This window comes from Semicossyphus pulcher, unplaced genomic scaffold, assembly GCF_022749685.1.
Source record: "Semicossyphus pulcher isolate SPU_LCO1_2020_fin unplaced genomic scaffold, fSemPul1.0.p SCAF_11, whole genome shotgun sequence".
NCBI classification, from domain to species: domain Eukaryota; kingdom Metazoa; phylum Chordata; class Actinopteri; order Labriformes; family Labridae; genus Semicossyphus; species Semicossyphus pulcher.
In genome coordinates, this window is record NW_027211615.1 from 23,107,486 (window position 1) to 23,124,027 (window position 16,542).

At 46.0% G+C, this 16,542-nt stretch overlaps 32 non-coding genes across 32 annotated transcripts; all 32 read right to left on the minus strand.

Annotated features, from left to right (window-relative positions):
• Window positions 1–224: 224 nt before the first annotated feature.
• On the minus strand, window positions 225–295 carry trnag-gcc (transfer RNA glycine (anticodon GCC)). Its single transcript has one exon. It is a non-coding gene; the product is annotated as a tRNA-Gly (tRNA).
• A 426-nt stretch (window positions 296–721) lies between these two features.
• Window positions 722–792, minus strand: trnag-gcc (transfer RNA glycine (anticodon GCC)). The gene has a single exon. It is a non-coding gene; the product is annotated as a tRNA-Gly (tRNA).
• A 437-nt stretch (window positions 793–1,229) lies between these two features.
• On the minus strand, window positions 1,230–1,300 carry trnag-gcc (transfer RNA glycine (anticodon GCC)). The gene has a single exon. It is a non-coding gene; the product is annotated as a tRNA-Gly (tRNA).
• Window positions 1,301–1,737: 437 nt separating this feature from the next.
• On the minus strand, window positions 1,738–1,808 carry trnag-gcc (transfer RNA glycine (anticodon GCC)). Its single transcript has one exon. It is a non-coding gene; the product is annotated as a tRNA-Gly (tRNA).
• Window positions 1,809–2,233: 425 nt separating this feature from the next.
• Window positions 2,234–2,304, minus strand: trnag-gcc (transfer RNA glycine (anticodon GCC)). The gene has a single exon. It is a non-coding gene; the product is annotated as a tRNA-Gly (tRNA).
• A 427-nt stretch (window positions 2,305–2,731) lies between these two features.
• trnag-gcc (transfer RNA glycine (anticodon GCC)) lies at window positions 2,732–2,802 on the minus strand. Its single transcript has one exon. It is a non-coding gene; the product is annotated as a tRNA-Gly (tRNA).
• A 427-nt stretch (window positions 2,803–3,229) lies between these two features.
• trnag-gcc (transfer RNA glycine (anticodon GCC)) lies at window positions 3,230–3,300 on the minus strand. The gene has a single exon. It is a non-coding gene; the product is annotated as a tRNA-Gly (tRNA).
• Window positions 3,301–3,727: 427 nt separating this feature from the next.
• On the minus strand, window positions 3,728–3,798 carry trnag-gcc (transfer RNA glycine (anticodon GCC)). Its single transcript has one exon. It is a non-coding gene; the product is annotated as a tRNA-Gly (tRNA).
• Window positions 3,799–4,235: 437 nt separating this feature from the next.
• Window positions 4,236–4,306, minus strand: trnag-gcc (transfer RNA glycine (anticodon GCC)). Its single transcript has one exon. It is a non-coding gene; the product is annotated as a tRNA-Gly (tRNA).
• Window positions 4,307–4,733: 427 nt separating this feature from the next.
• trnag-gcc (transfer RNA glycine (anticodon GCC)) lies at window positions 4,734–4,804 on the minus strand. The gene has a single exon. It is a non-coding gene; the product is annotated as a tRNA-Gly (tRNA).
• Window positions 4,805–5,231: 427 nt separating this feature from the next.
• Window positions 5,232–5,302, minus strand: trnag-gcc (transfer RNA glycine (anticodon GCC)). The gene has a single exon. It is a non-coding gene; the product is annotated as a tRNA-Gly (tRNA).
• A 437-nt stretch (window positions 5,303–5,739) lies between these two features.
• On the minus strand, window positions 5,740–5,810 carry trnag-gcc (transfer RNA glycine (anticodon GCC)). Its single transcript has one exon. It is a non-coding gene; the product is annotated as a tRNA-Gly (tRNA).
• Window positions 5,811–6,247: 437 nt separating this feature from the next.
• trnag-gcc (transfer RNA glycine (anticodon GCC)) lies at window positions 6,248–6,318 on the minus strand. Its single transcript has one exon. It is a non-coding gene; the product is annotated as a tRNA-Gly (tRNA).
• A 437-nt stretch (window positions 6,319–6,755) lies between these two features.
• trnag-gcc (transfer RNA glycine (anticodon GCC)) lies at window positions 6,756–6,826 on the minus strand. The gene has a single exon. It is a non-coding gene; the product is annotated as a tRNA-Gly (tRNA).
• A 708-nt stretch (window positions 6,827–7,534) lies between these two features.
• On the minus strand, window positions 7,535–7,605 carry trnag-gcc (transfer RNA glycine (anticodon GCC)). Its single transcript has one exon. It is a non-coding gene; the product is annotated as a tRNA-Gly (tRNA).
• A 427-nt stretch (window positions 7,606–8,032) lies between these two features.
• trnag-gcc (transfer RNA glycine (anticodon GCC)) lies at window positions 8,033–8,103 on the minus strand. Its single transcript has one exon. It is a non-coding gene; the product is annotated as a tRNA-Gly (tRNA).
• A 437-nt stretch (window positions 8,104–8,540) lies between these two features.
• Window positions 8,541–8,611, minus strand: trnag-gcc (transfer RNA glycine (anticodon GCC)). Its single transcript has one exon. It is a non-coding gene; the product is annotated as a tRNA-Gly (tRNA).
• A 437-nt stretch (window positions 8,612–9,048) lies between these two features.
• trnag-gcc (transfer RNA glycine (anticodon GCC)) lies at window positions 9,049–9,119 on the minus strand. Its single transcript has one exon. It is a non-coding gene; the product is annotated as a tRNA-Gly (tRNA).
• A 427-nt stretch (window positions 9,120–9,546) lies between these two features.
• On the minus strand, window positions 9,547–9,617 carry trnag-gcc (transfer RNA glycine (anticodon GCC)). Its single transcript has one exon. It is a non-coding gene; the product is annotated as a tRNA-Gly (tRNA).
• Window positions 9,618–10,044: 427 nt separating this feature from the next.
• On the minus strand, window positions 10,045–10,115 carry trnag-gcc (transfer RNA glycine (anticodon GCC)). Its single transcript has one exon. It is a non-coding gene; the product is annotated as a tRNA-Gly (tRNA).
• Window positions 10,116–10,542: 427 nt separating this feature from the next.
• Window positions 10,543–10,613, minus strand: trnag-gcc (transfer RNA glycine (anticodon GCC)). The gene has a single exon. It is a non-coding gene; the product is annotated as a tRNA-Gly (tRNA).
• Window positions 10,614–11,050: 437 nt separating this feature from the next.
• On the minus strand, window positions 11,051–11,121 carry trnag-gcc (transfer RNA glycine (anticodon GCC)). The gene has a single exon. It is a non-coding gene; the product is annotated as a tRNA-Gly (tRNA).
• A 437-nt stretch (window positions 11,122–11,558) lies between these two features.
• Window positions 11,559–11,629, minus strand: trnag-gcc (transfer RNA glycine (anticodon GCC)). Its single transcript has one exon. It is a non-coding gene; the product is annotated as a tRNA-Gly (tRNA).
• Window positions 11,630–12,066: 437 nt separating this feature from the next.
• trnag-gcc (transfer RNA glycine (anticodon GCC)) lies at window positions 12,067–12,137 on the minus strand. Its single transcript has one exon. It is a non-coding gene; the product is annotated as a tRNA-Gly (tRNA).
• Window positions 12,138–12,574: 437 nt separating this feature from the next.
• On the minus strand, window positions 12,575–12,645 carry trnag-gcc (transfer RNA glycine (anticodon GCC)). Its single transcript has one exon. It is a non-coding gene; the product is annotated as a tRNA-Gly (tRNA).
• Window positions 12,646–13,072: 427 nt separating this feature from the next.
• trnag-gcc (transfer RNA glycine (anticodon GCC)) lies at window positions 13,073–13,143 on the minus strand. Its single transcript has one exon. It is a non-coding gene; the product is annotated as a tRNA-Gly (tRNA).
• Window positions 13,144–13,580: 437 nt separating this feature from the next.
• Window positions 13,581–13,651, minus strand: trnag-gcc (transfer RNA glycine (anticodon GCC)). Its single transcript has one exon. It is a non-coding gene; the product is annotated as a tRNA-Gly (tRNA).
• Window positions 13,652–14,078: 427 nt separating this feature from the next.
• Window positions 14,079–14,149, minus strand: trnag-gcc (transfer RNA glycine (anticodon GCC)). The gene has a single exon. It is a non-coding gene; the product is annotated as a tRNA-Gly (tRNA).
• Window positions 14,150–14,576: 427 nt separating this feature from the next.
• On the minus strand, window positions 14,577–14,647 carry trnag-gcc (transfer RNA glycine (anticodon GCC)). The gene has a single exon. It is a non-coding gene; the product is annotated as a tRNA-Gly (tRNA).
• A 427-nt stretch (window positions 14,648–15,074) lies between these two features.
• On the minus strand, window positions 15,075–15,145 carry trnag-gcc (transfer RNA glycine (anticodon GCC)). The gene has a single exon. It is a non-coding gene; the product is annotated as a tRNA-Gly (tRNA).
• A 416-nt stretch (window positions 15,146–15,561) lies between these two features.
• On the minus strand, window positions 15,562–15,632 carry trnag-gcc (transfer RNA glycine (anticodon GCC)). The gene has a single exon. It is a non-coding gene; the product is annotated as a tRNA-Gly (tRNA).
• Window positions 15,633–16,069: 437 nt separating this feature from the next.
• Window positions 16,070–16,140, minus strand: trnag-gcc (transfer RNA glycine (anticodon GCC)). Its single transcript has one exon. It is a non-coding gene; the product is annotated as a tRNA-Gly (tRNA).
• Between the last annotated feature and the right edge of the window lie 402 nt (window positions 16,141–16,542).

Here is a 16,542-nt window from a genome sequence, read left to right on the forward strand (position 1 = left end):
GCACTTTTATCGTAAACTCTTAACTTTAGAAGCTACAACAAGTCACAATGTACAGAGTCTCAGAGAAAGGATTTATGATAACTGTTTCAAGTATGATGTGTCCTGACCTGTAGTGCACAGACCAAGTATGTCAGTGTCTGAGGCTCAACAGCCAGTTGTGGATTCTTGGCAGAAGAGTCTGCTGCCCAGTTTCCACTGTCGTATGACAAAGTTAAAACTCTCTCTGCATTGGCCGGGAATCGAACCCGGGCCTCCCGCGTGGCAGGCGAGAATTCTACCACTGAACCACCAATGCTAGTGACAGTGCTTCGAGTGGGCTTTCGCAGTGATATAGCGCCACCCAGTGGTTCTTGACACTACTTTTGGGTGAAATGTCTCCACAGCAATCGGAAGGTTTGTGACCAAATTTGGCACACACTCTCTCATCATCAGGTCCAAATTGCAATTTCTTCAGGTCTCGGGTGTATGCTTGGCTTAGAACAAAATGTTTTACTTGTTTAAAAATTAGTGCACTTTTATCGTAAACTCTTAACTTTAGAAGATTCTTGTTGTCACAATGTACAGAGTCTCAGAGAAAGGATTTATGATAACTGTTTCAAGTATGATGTGTCCTGACCTGTAGTGCACAGACAGTGTCTGAGGCTCAACAGCCAGTTGTGGATTCTTGGCAGAAGAGTCTGCTGCCCAGTTTCCACTGTCGTATGACAAAGTTAAAACTCTCTCTATTGGCCGGGAATCGAACCCGGGCCTCCCACGTGGCAGGCGAGAATTCTACCACTGAACCACCAATGCTAGTGACAGAGCTTTGAGTGGGCTTTCGCACCGATATAGCGCCACCCAGTGGTTCTTGACACTACTTTTGGGTGAAATGTCTCCACAGCAATGGGAAGGTTTGTGACCAAATTTGGCACACACTCTCTCATCATCAGGTCCAAATTGCAATTTCTTCAGGTCTCGGGTGTATGCTTGGCTTAGGACAAAATGTTTTACTTGTTTCCACTTAGTGCACTTTTATCGTAAACTCTTAACTTTAGAAGCTACAACAAGTCACAATGTACAGAGTCTCAGAGAAAGGATTTATGATAACTGTTTCAAGTATGATGTGTCCTGACCTGTAGTGCACAGACCAAGTATGTCAGTGTCTGAGGCTCAACAGCCAGTTGTGGATTCTTGGCAGAAGAGTCTGCTGCCCAGTTTCCACTGTCGTATGACAAAGTTAAAACTCTCTCTGCATTGGCCGGGAATCGAACCCGGGCCTCCCGCGTGGCAGGCGAGAATTCTACCACTGAACCACCAATGCTAGTGACAGTGCTTGGAGTGGGCTTTCGCACCGATATAGCGCCACCCAGTGGTTCTTGACACTACTTTTGGGTGAAATGTCTCCACAGCAATGGGAAGGTTTGTGACCAAATTTGGCACACACTCTCTCATCATCAGGTCCAAATTGCAATTTCTTCAGGTCTCGGGTGTATGCTTGGCTTAGGACAAAATGTTTTACTTGTTTCCACTTAGTGCACTTTTATCGTAAACTCTTAACTTTAGAAGCTACAACAAGTCACAATGTACAGAGTCTCAGAGAAAGGATTTATGATAACTGTTTCAAGTATGATGTGTCCTGACCTGTAGTGCACAGACCAAGTATGTCAGTGTCTGAGGCTCAACAGCCAGTTGTGGATTCTTGGCAGAAGAGTCTGCTGCCCAGTTTCCACTGTCGTATGACAAAGTTAAAACTCTCTCTGCATTGGCCGGGAATCGAACCCGGGCCTCCCGCGTGGCAGGCGAGAATTCTACCACTGAACCACCAATGCTACTGACAGTGCGTCGAGTGGGCTTTCGCACCGATATAGCGCCACCCAGTGGTTCTTGACACTACTTTTGGGTGAAATGTCTCCACAGCAATGGGAAGGTTTGTGACCAAATTTGGCACACACTCTCTCATCATCAGGTCCAAATTGCAATTTCTTCAGGTCTCGGGTGTATGCTTGGCTTAGGACAAAATGTTTTACTTGTTTCCACTTAGTGCACTTTTATCGTAAACTCTTAACTTTAGAAGCTACAACAAGTCACAATGTACAGAGTCTCAGAGAAAGGATTTATGATAACTGTTTCAAGTATGATGTGTCCTGACCTGTAGTGCACAGACAGTGTCTGAGGCTCAACAGCCAGTTGTGGATTCTTGGCAGAAGAGTCTGCTGCCCAGTTTCCACTGTCGTATGACAAAGTTAAAACTCTCTCTATTGGCCGGGAATCGAACCCGGGCCTCCCGCGTGGCAGGCGAGAATTCTACCACTGAACCACCAATGCTAGTGACAGAGCTTTGAGTGGGCTTTCGCACTGATATAGCGCCACCCAGTGGTTCTTGACACTACTTTTGGGTGAAATGTCTCCACAGCAATGGGAAGGTTTGTGACCAAATTTGGCACACACTCTCTCATCATCAGGTCCAAATTGCAATTTCTTCAGGTCTCGGGTGTATGCTTGGCTTAGGACAAAATGTTTTACTTGTTTCCACTTAGTGCACTTTTATCGTAAACTCTTAACTTTAGAAGCTACAACAAGTCACAATGTACAGAGTCTCAGAGAAAGGATTTATGATAACTGTTTCAAGTATGATGTGTCCTGACCTGTAGTGCACAGACAGTGTCTGAGGCTCAACAGCCAGTTGTGGATTCTTGGCAGAAGAGTCTGCTGCCCAGTTTCCACTGTCGTATGACAAAGTTAAAACTCTCTCTGCATTGGCCGGGAATCGAACCCGGGCCTCCCGCGTGGCAGGCGAGAATTCTACCACTGAACCACCAATGCTAGTGACAGTGCTTGGAGTGGGCTTTCGCACCGATATAGCGCCACCCAGTGGTTCTTGACACTACTTTTGGGTGAAATGTCTCCACAGCAATGGGAAGGTTTGTGACCAAATTTGGCACACACTCTCTCATCATCAGGTCCAAATTGCAATTTCTTCAGGTCTCGGGTGTATGCTTGGCTTAGGACAAAATGTTTTACTTGTTTCCACTTAGTGCACTTTTATCGTAAACTCTTAACTTTAGAAGCTACAACAAGTCACAATGTACAGAGTCTCAGAGAAAGGATTTATGATAACTGTTTCAAGTATGATGTGTCCTGACCTGTAGTGCACAGACAGTGTCTGAGGCTCAACAGCCAGTTGTGGATTCTTGGCAGAAGAGTCTGCTGCCCAGTTTCCACTGTCGTATGACAAAGTTAAAACTCTCTCTGCATTGGCCGGGAATCGAACCCGGGCCTCCCGCGTGGCAGGCGAGAATTCTACCACTGAACCACCAATGCTACTGACAGTGCTTCGAGTGGGCTTTCGCACCGATATAGCGCCATCCAGATGTTCTTGACACTACTTTTGGGTGAAATGTCTCCACAGCAATGGGAAGGTTTGTGACCAAATTTGGCACACACTCTCTCATCATCAGGTCCAAATTGCAATTTCTTCAGGTCTCGGGTGTATGCTTGGCTTAGGACAAAATGTTTTACTTGTTTCCACTTAGTGCACTTTTATCGTAAACTCTTAACTTTAGAAGCTACAACAAGTCACAATGTACAGAGTCTCAGAGAAAGGATTTATGATAACTGTTTCAAGTATGATGTGTCCTGACCTGTAGTGCACAGACAGTGTCTGAGGCTCAACAGCCAGTTGTGGATTCTTGGCAGAAGAGTCTGCTGCCCAGTTTCCACTGTCGTATGACAAAGTTAAAACTCTCTCTGCATTGGCCGGGAATCGAACCCGGGCCTCCCGCGTGGCAGGCGAGAATTCTACCACTGAACCACCAATGCTAGTGACAGTGCTTCGAGTGGGCTTTCGCACCGATATAGCGCCACCCAGTGGTTCTTGACACTACTTTTGGGTGAAATGTCTCCACAGCAATGGGAAGGTTTGTGACCAAATTTGGCACACACTCTCTCATCATCAGGTCCAAATTGCAATTTCTTCAGGTCTCGGGTGTATGCTTGGCTTAGGACAAAATGTTTTACTTGTTTCCACTTAGTGCACTTTTATCGTAAACTCTTAACTTTAGAAGCTACAACAAGTCACAATGTACAGAGTCTCAGAGAAAGGATTTATGATAACTGTTTCAAGTATGATGTGTCCTGACCTGTAGTGCACAGACCAAGTATGTCAGTGTCTGAGGCTCAACAGCCAGTTGTGGATTCTTGGCAGAAGAGTCTGCTGCCCAGTTTCCACTGTCGTATGACAAAGTTAAAACTCTCTCTGCATTGGCCGGGAATCGAACCCGGGCCTCCCGCGTGGCAGGCGAGAATTCTACCACTGAACCACCAATGCTAGTGACAGTGCTTGGAGTGGGCTTTCGCAGCGATATAGCGCCACCCAGTGGTTCTTGACACTACTTTTGGGTGAAATGTCTCCACAGCAATCGGAAGGTTTGTGACTAAATTTGGCACACACTCTCTCATCATCAGGTCCAAATTGCAATTTCTTCAGGTCTCGGGTGTATGCTTGGCTTAGGACAAAATGTTTTACTTGTTTCCACTTAGTGCACTTTTATCGTAAACTCTTAACTTTAGAAGCTACAACAAGTCACAATGTACAGAGTCTCAGAGAAAGGATTTATGATAACTGTTTCAAGTATGATGTGTCCTGACCTGTAGTGCACAGACAGTGTCTGAGGCTCAACAGCCAGTTGTGGATTCTTGGCAGAAGAGTCTGCTGCCCAGTTTCCACTGTCGTATGACAAAGTTAAAACTCTCTCTGCATTGGCCGGGAATCGAACCCGGGCCTCCCGCGTGGCAGGCGAGAATTCTACCACTGAACCACCAATGCTAGTGACAGTGCTTTGAGTGGGCTTTCGCAGCGATATAGCGCCACCCAGTGGTTCTTGACACTACTTTTGGGTGAAATGTCTCCACAGCAATGGGAAGGTTTGTGACCAAATTTGGCACACACTCTCTCATCATCAGGTCCAAATTGCAATTTCTTCAGGTCTCGGGTGTATGCTTGGCTTAGGACAAAATGTTTTACTTGTTTCCAATTAGTGCACTTTTATCGTAAACTCTTAACTTTAGAAGATTCTTGTTGTCACAATGTACAGAGTCTCAGAGAAAGGATTTATGATAACTGTTTCAAGTATGATGTGTCCTGACCTGTAGTGCACAGACAGTGTCTGAGGCTCAACAGCCAGTTGTGGATTCTTGGCAGAAGAGTCTGCTGCCCAGTTTCCACTGTCGTATGACAAAGTTAAAACTCTCTCTGCATTGGCCGGGAATCGAACCCGGGCCTCCCGCGTGGCAGGCGAGAATTCTACCACTGAACCACCAATGCTAGTGACAGTGCTTGGAGTGGGCTTTCGCACCGATATAGCGCCACCCAGTGGTTCTTGACACTACTTTTGGGTGAAATGTCTCCACAGCAATGGGAAGGTTTGTGACCAAATTTGGCACACACTCTCTCATCATCAGGTCCAAATTGCAATTTCTTCAGGTCTCGGGTGTATGCTTGGCTTAGGACAAAATGTTTTACTTGTTTCCACTTAGTGCACTTTTATCGTAAACTCTTAACTTTAGAAGCTACAACAAGTCACAATGTACAGAGTCTCAGAGAAAGGATTTATGATAACTGTTTCAAGTATGATGTGTCCTGACCTGTAGTGCACAGACCAAGTATGTCAGTGTCTGAGGCTCAACAGCCAGTTGTGGATTCTTGGCAGAAGAGTCTGCTGCCCAGTTTCCACTGTCGTATGACAAAGTTAAAACTCTCTCTGCATTGGCCGGGAATCGAACCCGGGCCTCCCGCGTGGCAGGCGAGAATTCTACCACTGAACCACCAATGCTAGTGACAGTGCTTGGAGTGGGCTTTCGCACCGATATAGCGCCACCCAGTGGTTCTTGACACTACTTTTGGGTGAAATGTCTCCACAGCAATGGGAAGGTTTGTGACCAAATTTGGCACACACTCTCTCATCATCAGGTCCAAATTGCAATTTCTTCAGGTCTCGGGTGTATGCTTGGCTTAGGACAAAATGTTTTACTTGTTTCCACTTAGTGCACTTTTATCGTAAACTCTTAACTTTAGAAGCTACAACAAGTCACAATGTACAGAGTCTCAGAGAAAGGATTTATGATAACTGTTTCAAGTATGATGTGTCCTGACCTGTAGTGCACAGACCAAGTATGTCAGTGTCTGAGGCTCAACAGCCAGTTGTGGATTCTTGGCAGAAGAGTCTGCTGCCCAGTTTCCACTGTCGTATGACAAAGTTAAAACTCTCTCTGCATTGGCCGGGAATCGAACCCGGGCCTCCCGCGTGGCAGGCGAGAATTCTACCACTGAACCACCAATGCTACTGACAGTGCTTTGAGTGGGCTTTCGCACCGATATAGCGCCACCCAGTGGTTCTTGACACTACTTTTGGGTGAAATGTCTCCACAGCAATGGGAAGGTTTGTGACCAAATTTGGCACACACTCTCTCATCATCAGGTCCAAATTGCAATTTCTTCAGGTCTCGGGTGTATGCTTGGCTTAGGACAAAATGTTTTACTTGTTTCCACTTAGCGCACTTTTATCATAAACTCTTAACTTTAGAAGCTACAACAAGTCACAATGTACAGAGTCTCAGAGAAAGGATTTATGATAACTGTTTCAAGTATGATGTGTCCTGACCTGTAGTGCACAGACCAAGTATGTCAGTGTCTGAGGCTCAACAGCCAGTTGTGGATTCTTGGCAGAAGAGTCTGCTGCCCAGTTTCCACTGTCGTATGACAAAGTTAAAACTCTCTCTGCATTGGCCGGGAATCGAACCCGGGCCTCCCGCGTGGCAGGTGAGAATTCTACCACTGAACCACCAATGCTAGTGACAGTGCTTCGAGTGGGCTTTCGCAGCGATATAGCGCCACCCAGTGGTTCTTGACACTACTTTTGGGTGAAATGTCTCCACAGCAATCGGAAGGTTTGTGACCAAATTTGGCACACACTCTCTCATCATCAGGTCCAAATTGCAATTTCTTCAGGTCTCGGGTGTATGCTTGGCTTAGGACAAAATGTTTTACTTGTTTCCACTTAGCGCACTTTTATCATAAACTCTTAACTTTAGAAGCTACAACAAGTCACAATGTACAGAGTCTCAGAGAAAGGATTTATGATAACTGTTTCAAGTATGATGTGTCCTGACATGTAGTGCACAGACAGTGTCTGAGGCTCAACAGCCAGTTGTGGATTCTTGGCAGAAGAGTCTGCTGCCAAATTTGGCACACACTCTCTCATCATCAGGTCCAAATTGCAATTTCTTCAGGTCTCGGGTGTATGCTTGGCTTAGGACAAAATGTTTTACTTGTTTCCATTTAGCGCACTTTTATCGTAAACTCTTAACTTTAGAAGCTACAACAAGTCACAATGTACAGAGTCTCAGAGAAAGGATTTATGATAACTGTTTCAAGTATGATGTGTCCTGACCTGTAGTGCACAGACAGTGTCTGAGGCTCAACAGCCAGTTGTGGATTCTTGGCAGAAGAGTCTGCTGCCCAGTTTCCACTGTCGTATGACAAAGTTAAAACTCTCTCTGCATTGGCCGGGAATCGAACGCGGGCCTCCCACGTGGCAGGCGAGAATCCTACCACTGAACCACCAATGCTACTGACAGTGCTTCGAGTGGGCTTTCGCACCGATATAGCGCCATCCAGATGTTCTTGACACTACTTTTGGGTGAAATGTCTCCACAGCAATGGGAAGGTTTGTGACCAAATTTGGCACACACTCTCTCATCATCAGGTCCAAATTGCAATTTCTTCAGGTCTCGGGTGTATGCTTGGCTTAGGACAAAATGTTTTACTTGTTTCCACTTAGTGCACTTTTATCGTAAACTCTTAACTTTAGAAGCTACAACAAGTCACAATGTACAGAGTCTCAGAGAAAGGATTTATGATAACTGTTTCAAGTATGATGTGTCCTGACCTGTAGTGCACAGACAGTGTCTGAGGCTCAACAGCCAGTTGTGGATTCTTGGCAGAAGAGTCTGCTGCCCAGTTTCCACTGTCGTATGACAAAGTTAAAACTCTCTCTGCATTGGCCGGGAATCGAACCCGGGCCTCCCGCGTGGCAGGCGAGAATTCTACCACTGAACCACCAATGCTAGTGACAGTGCTTGGAGTGGGCTTTCGCACCGATATAGCGCCACCCAGTGGTTCTTGACACTACTTTTGGGTGAAATGTCTCCACAGCAATGGGAAGGTTTGTGACCAAATTTGGCACACACTCTCTCATCATCAGGTCCAAATTGCAATTTCTTCAGGTCTCGGGTGTATGCTTGGCTTAGGACAAAATGTTTTACTTGTTTCCACTTAGTGCACTTTTATCGTAAACTCTTAACTTTAGAAGCTACAACAAGTCACAATGTACAGAGTCTCAGAGAAAGGATTTATGATAACTGTTTCAAGTATGATGTGTCCTGACCTGTAGTGCACAGACCAAGTATGTCAGTGTCTGAGGCTCAACAGCCAGTTGTGGATTCTTGGCAGAAGAGTCTGCTGCCCAGTTTCCACTGTCGTATGACAAAGTTAAAACTCTCTCTGCATTGGCCGGGAATCGAACCCGGGCCTCCCGCGTGGCAGGCGAGAATTCTACCACTGAACCACCAATGCTACTGACAGTGCTTTGAGTGGGCTTTCGCACCGATATAGCGCCACCCAGTGGTTCTTGACACTACTTTTGGGTGAAATGTCTCCACAGCAATGGGAAGGTTTGTGACCAAATTTGGCACACACTCTCTCATCATCAGGTCCAAATTGCAATTTCTTCAGGTCTCGGGTGTATGCTTGGCTTAGGACAAAATGTTTTACTTGTTTCCACTTAGCGCACTTTTATCATAAACTCTTAACTTTAGAAGCTACAACAAGTCACAATGTACAGAGTCTCAGAGAAAGGATTTATGATAACTGTTTCAAGTATGATGTGTCCTGACCTGTAGTGCACAGACCAAGTATGTCAGTGTCTGAGGCTCAACAGCCAGTTGTGGATTCTTGGCAGAAGAGTCTGCTGCCCAGTTTCCACTGTCGTATGACAAAGTTAAAACTCTCTCTGCATTGGCCGGGAATCGAACCCGGGCCTCCCGCGTGGCAGGCGAGAATTCTACCACTGAACCACCAATGCTAGTGACAGTGCTTCGAGTGGGCTTTCGCAGCGATATAGCGCCACCCAGTGGTTCTTGACACTACTTTTGGGTGAAATGTCTCCACAGCAATCGGAAGGTTTGTGACCAAATTTGGCACACACTCTCTCATCATCAGGTCCAAATTGCAATTTCTTCAGGTCTCGGGTGTATGCTTGGCTTAGGACAAAATGTTTTACTTGTTTCCACTTAGCGCACTTTTATCATAAACTCTTAACTTTAGAAGCTACAACAAGTCACAATGTACAGAGTCTCAGAGAAAGGATTTATGATAACTGTTTCAAGTATGATGTGTCCTGACATGTAGTGCACAGACAGTGTCTGAGGCTCAACAGCCAGTTGTGGATTCTTGGCAGAAGAGTCTGCTGCCCAGTTTCCACTGTCGTATGACAAAGTTAAAACTCTCTCTGCATTGGCCGGGAATCGAACCCGGGCCTCCCGCGTGGCAGGCGAGAATTCTACCACTGAACCACCAATGCTAGTGACAGTGCTTGGAGTGGGCTTTCGCACCGATATAGCGCCACCCAGTGGTTCTTGACACTACTTTTGGGTGAAATGTCTCCACAGCAATCGGAAGGTTTGTGACCAAATTTGGCACACACTCTCTCATCATCAGGTCCAAATTGCAATTTCTTCAGGTCTCGGGTGTATGCTTGGCTTAGGACAAAATGTTTTACTTGTTTCCACTTAGTGCACTTTTATCGTAAACTCTTAACTTTAGAAGCTACAACAAGTCACAATGTACAGAGTCTCAGAGAAAGGATTTATGATAACTGTTTCAAGTATGATGTGTCCTGACCTGTAGTGCACAGACAGTGTCTGAGGCTCAACAGCCAGTTGTGGATTCTTGGCAGAAGAGTCTGCTGCCCAGTTTCCACTGTCGTATGACAAAGTTAAAACTCTCTCTGCATTGGCCGGGAATCGAACCCGGGCCTCCCGCGTGGCAGGCGAGAATTCTACCACTGAACCACCAATGCTAGTGACAGTGCTTTGAGTGGGCTTTCGCAGCGATATAGCGCCACCCAGTGGTTCTTGACACTACTTTTGGGTGAAATGTCTCCACAGCAATGGGAAGGTTTGTGACCAAATTTGGCACACACTCTCTCATCATCAGGTCCAAATTGCAATTTCTTCAGGTCTCGGGTGTATGCTTGGCTTAGGACAAAATGTTTTACTTGTTTCCAATTAGTGCACTTTTATCGTAAACTCTTAACTTTAGAAGATTCTTGTTGTCACAATGTACAGAGTCTCAGAGAAAGGATTTATGATAACTGTTTCAAGTATGATGTGTCCTGACCTGTAGTGCACAGACAGTGTCTGAGGCTCAACAGCCAGTTGTGGATTCTTGGCAGAAGAGTCTGCTGCCCAGTTTCCACTGTCGTATGACAAAGTTAAAACTCTCTCTGCATTGGCCGGGAATCGGACCCGGGCCTCCCGCGTGGCAGGCGAGAATTCTACCACTGAACCACCAATGCTAGTGACAGTGCTGCGAGTGGGCTTTCGCACCGATATAGCGCCACCCAGTGGTTCTTGACACTACTTTTGGGTGAAATGTCTCCACAGCAATCGGAAGGTTCGTGACCAAATTTGGCACACACTCTCTCATCATCAGGTCCAAATTGCAATTTCTTCAGGTCTCGGGTGTATGCTTGGCTTAGGACAAAATGTTTTACTTGTTTCCACTTAGTGCACTTTTATCGTAAACTCTTAACTTTAGACGCTTCTTGTTGTCACAATGTACAGAGTCTCAGAGAAAGGATTTATGATAACTGTTTCAAGCATGATTTGTCCTGACATGTAATGCACAGACCAAGTATGTCAGTGTCTGAGGCTCAACAGCCAGTTGTGGATTCTTGGCAGAAGAGTCTGCTGCCCAGTTTCCACTGTCGTATGACAAAGTTAAAACTCTCTCTGCATTGGCCGGGAATCGAACCCGGGCCTCCCGCGTGGCAGGCGAGAATTCTACCACTGAACCACCAATGCTAGTGACAGTGCTTGGAGTGGGCTTTCGCAGCGATATAGCGCCACCCAGTGGTTCTTGACACTACTTTTGGGTGAAATGTCTCCACAGCAATGGGAAGGTTTGTGACCAAATTTGGCACACACTCTCTCATCATCAGGTCCAAATTGCAATTTCTTCAGGTCTCGGGTGTATGCTTGGCTTAGGACAAAATGTTTTACTTGTTTCCACTTAGTGCACTTTTATCGTAAACTCTTAACTTTAGAAGCTACAACAAGTCACAATGTACAGAGTCTCAGAGAAAGGATTTATGATAACTGTTTCAAGTATGATGTGTCCTGACCTGTAGTGCACAGACCAAGTATGTCAGTGTCTGAGGCTCAACAGCCAGTTGTGGATTCTTGGCAGAAGAGTCTGCTGCCCAGTTTCCACTGTCGTATGACAAAGTTAAAACTCTCTCTGCATTGGCCGGGAATCGAACCCGGGCCTCCCGCGTGGCAGGCGAGAATTCTACCACTGAACCACCAATGCTAGTGACAGTGCTTGGAGTGGGCTTTCGCAGCGATATAGCGCCACCCAGTGGTTCTTGACACTACTTTTGGGTGAAATGTCTCCACAGCAATGGGAAGGTTTGTGACCAAATTTGGCACACACTCTCTCATCATCAGGTCCAAATTGCAATTTCTTCAGGTCTCGGGTGTATGCTTGGCTTAGGACAAAATGTTTTACTTGTTTCCACTTAGCGCACTTTTATCATAAACTCTTAACTTTAGAAGCTACAACAAGTCACAATGTACAGAGTCTCAGAGAAAGGATTTATGATAACTGTTTCAAGTATGATGTGTCCTGACCTGTAGTGCACAGACCAAGTATGTCAGTGTCTGAGGCTCAACAGCCAGTTGTGGATTCTTGGCAGAAGAGTCTGCTGCCCAGTTTCCACTGTCGTATGACAAAGTTAAAACTCTCTCTGCATTGGCCGGGAATCGAACCCGGGCCTCTCGCGTGGCAGGCGAGAATTCTACCACTGAACCACCAATGCTAGTGACAGTGCTGCGAGTGGGCTTTCGCACCGATATAGCGCCACCCAGTGGTTCTTGACACTACTTTTGGGTGAAATGTCTCCACAGCAATGGGAAGGTTTGTGACCAAATTTGGCACACACTCTCTCATCATCAGGTCCAAATTGCAATTTCTTCAGGTCTCGGGTGTATGCTTGGCTTAGGACAAAATGTTTTACTTGTTTCCACTTAGCGCACTTTTATCATAAACTCTTAACTTTAGAAGCTACAACAAGTCACAATGTACAGAGTCTCAGAGAAAGGATTTATGATAACTGTTTCAAGTATGATGTGTCCTGACCTGTAGTGCACAGACCAAGTATGTCAGTGTCTGAGGCTCAACAGCCAGTTGTGGATTCTTGGCAGAAGAGTCTGCTGCCCAGTTTCCACTGTCGTATGACAAAGTTAAAACTCTCTCTGCATTGGCCGGGAATCGAACCCGGGCCTCCCGCGTGGCAGGCGAGAATTCTACCACTGAACCACCAATGCTAGTGACAGTGCTTCGAGTGGGCTTTCGCACCGATATAGCGCCACCCAGTGGTTCTTGACACTACTTTTGGGTGAAATGTCTCCACAGCAATGGGAAGGTTTGTGACCAAATTTGGCACACACTCTCTCATCATCAGGTCCAAATTGCAATTTCTTCAGGTCTCGGGTGTATGCTTGGCTTAGGACAAAATGTTTTACTTGTTTCCACTTAGCGCACTTTTATCATAAACTCTTAACTTTAGAAGCTACAACAAGTCACAATGTACAGAGTCTCAGAGAAAGGATTTATGATAACTGTTTCAAGTATGATGTGTCCTGACCTGTAGTGCACAGACAGTGTCTGAGGCTCAACAGCCAGTTGTGGATTCTTGGCAGAAGAGTCTGCTGCCCAGTTTCCACTGTCGTATGACAAAGTTAAAACTCTCTCTGCATTGGCCGGGAATCGAACCCGGGCCTCCCGCGTGGCAGGCGAGAATTCTACCACTGAACCACCAATGCTAGTGACAGTGCTTGGAATGGGCTTTCGCACCGATATAGCGCCACCCAGTGGTTCTTGACACTACTTTTGGGTGAAATGTCTCCACAGCAATGGGAAGGTTTGTGACCAAATTTGGCACACACTCTCTCATCATCAGGTCCAAATTGCAATTTCTTCAGGTCTCGGGTGTATGCTTGGCTTAGGACAAAATGTTTTACTTGTTTCCACTTAGCGCACTTTTATCATAAACTCTTAACTTTAGAAGCTACAACAAGTCACAATGTACAGAGTCTCAGAGAAAGGATTTATGATAACTGTTTCAAGTATGATGTGTCCTGACCTGTAGTGCACAGACCAAGTATGTCAGTGTCTGAGGCTCAACAGCCAGTTGTGGATTCTTGGCAGAAGAGTCTGCTGCCCAGTTTCCACTGTCGTATGACAAAGTTAAAACTCTCTCTGCATTGGCCGGGAATCGAACCCGGGCCTCCCGCGTGGCAGGTGAGAATTCTACCACTGAACCACCAATGCTAGTGACAGTGCTTGGAGTGGGCTTTCGCAGCGATATAGCGCCACCCAGTGGTTCTTGACACTACTTTTGGGTGAAATGTCTCCACAGCAATCGGAAGGTTTGTGACCAAATTTGGCACACACTCTCTCATCATCAGGTCCAAATTGCAATTTCTTCAGGTCTCGGGTGTATGCTTGGCTTAGGACAAAATGTTTTACTTGTTTCCACTTAGTGCACTTTTATCGTAAACTCTTAACTTTAGAAGCTACAACAAGTCACAATGTACAGAGTCTCAGAGAAAGGATTTATGATAACTGTTTCAAGTATGATGTGTCCTGACCTGTAGTGCACAGACAGTGTCTGAGGCTCAACAGCCAGTTGTGGATTCTTGGCAGAAGAGTCTGCTGCCCAGTTTCCACTGTCGTATGACAAAGTTAAAACTCTCTCTGCATTGGCCGGGAATCGAACCCGGGCCTCCCGCGTGGCAGGCGAGAATTCTACCACTGAACCACCAATGTTAGTGACAGTGCTTCGAGTGGGCTTTCGCAGCGATATAGCGCCACCCAGTGGTTCTTGACACTACTTTTGGGTGAAATGTCTCCACAGCAATGGGAAGGTTTGTGACCAAATTTGGCACACACTCTCTCATCATCAGGTCCAAATTGCAATTTCTTCAGGTCTCGGGTGTATGCTTGGCTTAGGACAAAATGTTTTACTTGTTTCCACTTAGTGCACTTTTATCGTAAACTCTTAACTTTAGAAGCTACAACAAGTCACAATGTACAGAGTCTCAGAGAAAGGATTTATGATAACTGTTTCAAGTATGATGTGTCCTGACCTGTAGTGCACAGACAGTGTCTGAGGCTCAACAGCCAGTTGTGGATTCTTGGCAGAAGAGTCTGCTGCCCAGTTTCCACTGTCGTATGACAAAGTTAAAACTCTCTCTGCATTGGCCGGGAATCGAACCCGGGCCTCCCGCGTGGCAGGCGAGAATTCTACCACTGAACCACCAATGCTAGTGACAGTGCTTGGAGTGGGCTTTCGCAGCGATATAGCGCCACCCAGTGGTTCTTGACACTACTTTTGGGTGAAATGTCTCCACAGCAATCGGAAGGTTTGTGACCAAATTTGGCACACACTCTCTCATCATCAGGTCCAAATTGCAATTTCTTCAGGTCTCGGGTGTATGCTTGGCTTAGGACAAAATGTTTTACTTGTTTCCACTTAGTGCACTTTTATCGTAAACTCTTAACTTTAGAAGCTACAACAAGTCACAATGTACAGAGTCTCAGAGAAAGGATTTATGATAACTGTTTCAAGTATGATGTGTCCTGACCTGTAGTGCACAGACAGTGTCTGAGGCTCAACAGCCAGTTGTGGATTCTTGGCAGAAGAGTCTGCTGCCCAGTTTCCACTGTCGTATGACAAAGTTAAAACTCTCTCTGCATTGGCCGGGAATCGAACCCGGGCCTCCCGCGTGGCAGGCGAGAATTCTCCCACTGAACCACCAATGTTAGTGACAGTGCTTCGAGTGGGCTTTCGCAGCGATATAGCGCCACCCAGTGGTTCTTGACACTACTTTTGGGTGAAATGTCTCCACAGCAATGGGAAGGTTTGTGACCAAATTTGGCACACACTCTCTCATCATCAGGTCCAAATTGCAATTTCTTCAAGTCTCGGGTGTATGCTTGGCTTAGGACAAAATGTTTTACTTGTTTCCACTTAGTGCACTTTTATCGTAAACTCTTAACTTTAGAAGCTACAACAAGTCACAATGTACAGAGTCTCAGAGAAAGGATTTATGATAACTGTTTCAAGTATGATGTGTCCTGACCTGCAGTGTCTGAGGCTCAACAGCCAGTTGTGGATTCTTGGCAGAAGAGTCTGCTGCCCAGTTTCCACTGTCGTATGACAAAGTTAAAACTCTCTCTGCATTGGCCGGGAATCGAACCCGGGCCTCCCGCGTGGCAGGCGAGAATTCTACCACTGAACCACCAATGCTAGTGACAGTGCTTTGAGTGGGCTTTCGCAGCGATATAGCGCCACCCAGTGGTTCTTGACACTACTTTTGGGTGAAATGTCTCCACAGCAATCGGAAGGTTTGTGACCAAATTTGGCACACACTCTCTCATCATCAGGTCCAAATTGCAATTTCTTCAGGTCTCGGGTGTATGCTTGGCTTAGGACAAAATGTTTTACTTGTTTCCAATTAGTGCACTTTTATCGTAAACTCTTAACTTTAGAAGATTCTTGTTGTCACAATGTACAGAGTCTCAGAGAAAGGATTTATGATAACTGTTTCAAGCATGATTTGTCCTGACATGTAATGCACAGACCAAGTATGTCAGTGTCTGAGGCTCAACAGCCAGTTGTGGATTCTTGGCAGAAGAGTCTGCTGCCCAGTTTCCACTGTCGTATGACAAAGTTAAAACTCTCTCTGCATTGGCCGGGAATCGAACCCGGGCCTCCCGCGTGGCAGGCGAGAATTCTACCACTGAACCACCAATGCTAGTGACAGTGCTTGGAGTGGGCTTTCGCAGCGATATAGCGCCACCCAGTGGTTCTTGACACTACTTTTGGGTGAAATGTCTCCACAGCAATGGGAAGGTTTGTGACCAAATTTGGCACACACTCTCTCATCATCAGGTCCAAATTGCAATTTCTTCAGGTCTCGGGTGTATGCTTGGCTTAGGACAAAATGTTTTACTTGTTTCCACTTAGTGCACTTTTATCGTAAACTCTTAACTTTAGAAGCTACAACAAGTCACAATGTACAGAGTCTCAGAGAAAGGATTTATGATAACTGTTTCAAGTATGATGTGTCCTGACCTGTAGTGCACAGACAGTGTCTGAGGCTCAACAGCCAGTTGTGGATTCTTGGCAGAAGAGTCTGCTGCCCAGTTTCCACTGT